This window comes from Vicia villosa, linkage group LG1 (genome assembly GCF_029867415.1).
Source record: "Vicia villosa cultivar HV-30 ecotype Madison, WI linkage group LG1, Vvil1.0, whole genome shotgun sequence".
Classification (NCBI taxonomy): domain Eukaryota; kingdom Viridiplantae; phylum Streptophyta; class Magnoliopsida; order Fabales; family Fabaceae; genus Vicia; species Vicia villosa.
Window position 1 is genome coordinate 220221968 of NC_081180.1, and position 3554 is coordinate 220225521.

The 3554-nt window shown below is 37.0% G+C and overlaps 1 long non-coding RNA gene across 4 annotated transcripts; it reads right to left on the bottom strand.

Moving 5' to 3' along the window:
- Positions 1–513: 513 nt before the first annotated feature.
- On the bottom strand, positions 514–2846 carry LOC131622789 (uncharacterized). Of its 4 annotated transcripts, XR_009290015.1 has the most exons (5): positions 2537–2846; positions 2208–2390; positions 1570–2131; positions 1109–1165; positions 514–905 (listed from the first exon to the last, which is right to left on the bottom strand). It is a non-coding gene; the product is annotated as an uncharacterized LOC131622789 (long non-coding RNA). The 4 variants fall into 4 exon arrangements; XR_009290018.1 differs by lacking the exon at positions 1109–1165; XR_009290008.1 differs by having other exon boundaries at positions 1109–2131.
- Between the last annotated feature and the right edge of the window lie 708 nt (positions 2847–3554).

Here is a 3554-nt window from a genome sequence, read left to right on the forward strand (position 1 = left end):
TTCGCTTAATTAATAACTATCATTGGGATCAAGGATCATGGGGCAAATCGAAATTTCACTTAAGTCTTAATACAAGGTTAATTATTTCTTCAAAATTTGTCTCGCACTTAATGAAGATGGTGATTAGGATAGGTCTTCTGAAAGACATTTGATTGGATGATTTTGTTACGATGTTTTGATTCATCCCTGCATGGACGACCATTGTTTGGTTTTATGACAGAATATTAAGTTAATGGCCAATTTGAAGACTAAAGGGTCGATACTTTTGACGTCAAGCATCGAGAAAAAGACAATCAAGCATTTGAATTCTGAAAGAAAAAAAGAGAGAAGAAAGAAATCTAAAGATGATCCTATTTGGCACGAGTTGACATTTGGTCAACAAGTCAACCTTGTAAGATTGACTTTTGTTTGATTAAATAATGTAACATCCCCTCATTCAAGACAGAACATGGTTAATCATCTTTTGAAGAATATTGTGCTCATAACGGTGATTAAAGCATTAAGAAAAAAGAAAGAATTCAATTCGGTTTGAAATAAGGAAAGTCAAAGGAACCTGCAAATTACATTGGTGGTCAAGTTGCTTACAAATAGTTACAAACAGCAAAAAGCCCATTACAAAAATCAGAATTGAAATCACAACATAGGTTTTGACACTGTTATTGATTTTTGATGTGCTTAGACTATCCTAAGGTTCCGTTTCTCCCCAATTCAGCCAGTAAATTCAATTGCAATGAACCAGCAAACGCATGGCTCTTTCCTTCAGCATCCAGTCCATGTTGGAAGCTCAACTGTCTCATATAATCTTCGAATGGTTCGTCGAGATGCAAGCTTCCAGGCCTATCCCTCCATGTCATCTGGTACTTCCCAGTTATTTAATAAGGAAGGTGATAGATCTTCCAAAGCTCCTGAGGAATGAACCAAAAAAAACAGTAGTAATTATTACTTGAATCCACATACCAAAACCAGAGTTTCACCTATACACAAGTTATCAAACAATCAGTACTAAAAGCAAGCAGGGAAATTTGTTCAAAGAAGTTTGGGCAGTTCAACACGAGTATTATTTCTAACAGCTCATTACAGTACGTATTCTTAAAGGATTTCAAACAACCTCAGGCAGCAGAGATTCAAAGAAACAGAATTGACATCAACAAATCCACACACTCACCTGCATACATTCAAACCGATATCAAAATCACAATACATAACAGAAAATACAGTTCCACAATAAACCTAGTACAAAACAATTTCTAAACTAACCGAACCATAACAGAACCCTTTAACCAATTAACTAACAGCTTTCAAATTAACTTTAACCTTCCAAACTCTATCCAATTAACTCTCAGTCAGCCTCATTTGTTTCTTTCTCTAACAGAACTAACCTCTTTTTAACCATATCAATAACCCTAACGAATTTCCCAAAAATCAGTTACTACTTTCCTAACTGATTTAACCAACTAAAAGCTAACAGCCTGTGTAACAACAATAACAGATTCATAACCTCCTAACCAAACTTGTAACTACCAATAACCACTAACTGATTCCCTAACAGTTTGTAACAAACTAACTAACCTTCAGCATAACAGTTAAAACAGAATCATAACTGACAGATCTTAACCCTTCAATTCATAACAGAAAATCAAAATCCAATGGCTCACACCTCTTCCCTCTAACTGAATCCATCAACCTCCACTTCTATAAATTCAGACCTCCCTTCTATTCAAAGTTTTTCTCCATTTTTTCTCACTCTCCACCATTTTTCACACCATCTTCATCTTCATCTCTTCACACTCTTCAACCACCATTCTTCACTTTCTTCATCACTTCTCATTCCTCATCTCTCTTCTCCATTCATTCTCCATAATTCACTCCTCCATTGGCATAACCTTCACTCTCCACAAATCCACACTTCTTCACCTCTGCAACTTCAGGCTCTCGATCTTTTCTCATCTCAGCCATTCTTCACTGCTCCTCCATTTTTCTTCACCTTCATTTCTCATCTTCTTCACCACTTCACACTCCATGCTCCCATTCCCAATTCCATGCTTCAATCTTCAAAAAAATAGAACCTTCAATCTTCTTCTTCACTCACCAACAGAAAAGAACTTCACCACCTTCAATCTCCATTGATAACCTGCAAAAGAATCACAATCAGCAAAACAGAAAATTCATCACACAGTATCCGGATTCATCCAATCTCAAGAACTCACCACAATTCTGCAGAACTTGCCAGTATCTCCCTCAATTCAATCTACCATAATCTTCAACGACAACTATCATTTAACGCTTCATCATCATCATCATCGCATTGTTCATCATCGCACATCACTTCAATCATCACCTTCGCATCGGTTCTTCAAAGCCACGAGCAACTTCATTGAATCTTCAGCAACCTTCAATAACAAGATGCAAAGCAGAAGATGTAAATCGGAGAAAGAAGTGAGCATGAGAGAACGGTGCTATTGCGCTTGAGTTCGCGAGATCATCGAAGAACAAGAAGGAAAATTGCGAACAAGAATGAGTTCAGAACACCTATTACCTGAGGAATTTGTCGTCGCCGCTTCCGTATCGGCTTCAAATTGAAATCTATCTTAAGGACTCAGCATTCGTTTCGCACATTCTTCGGAGTTTCTTCTCGGGTATCTCATTTGCTTCGCCTGCGTGCTTCCCTCCAGGTTGGGATTTTGCTGGGATGTTTGGTTCACGGCGGCGCTAGGTCGCAATCGGAGACGATAGGGTGGTCCGGCGCCGTTCTTTCGAGAGAGGGAGTCGAGAGTGAGAAAGAGATAGGTTGATGTAGAAGTTGAAACGGCGCATTGAGGTAACCCTAGCCCCTCTTTCAATTGCGTTTTAATTATGTGTTTTATTTTATCTTTATTTTTTATATGATAATAATAAAAATGGACCAAGATTGAACCTCTGGGCCTGAAACGTTGCCGTTCACACCCCTGGCCCGCAAACTTTCCTTAATAAAAAATCTGAATACAAAATACTCTGTGGGCCTGCGCTTTGCCATTCACACCACCTGAGGCCCACGCCGTTTTTTGGCAACAAAATTTTGCAACTACAAAAACGCCCCTGGGCCTTAAGCTCTATGGGCCATGCGCCCTGCTTTTCACAACCTGCAATTCAGGATTGCACCCCCATATTTTTTTATTTTATTTTTTATTTATTCTTTTAGATTTTAATTAGATTTTTGTCACTTCTTTTAGTAATAAAAAATGCTGATTTTTTCTTGTTGTTTTTAGACATTTAATCCAATTTTGACATATAAGAATAATCATAAAAAATATTAGTTTTTAGGCTATTTGTTTTTAGTCTTTTTACTTGACTTCTAATTCAATTTCTTTCATAAAAATCAATATAAAAATAGTAGTATTTTTTGGTTCATTCTTGTGCTATATTTTGACTTGTTCTATTTCATGCTCTTGTACTATTTTCATGTATCCTACTTGTTGACTTCTAATTGTGATCTTTACTTTCATGTTCCTTTACTCCTAACCTTTAGGTAGAAACCATGACAACATTAGGACTTAGAAATTCCCTTCATACTTAGG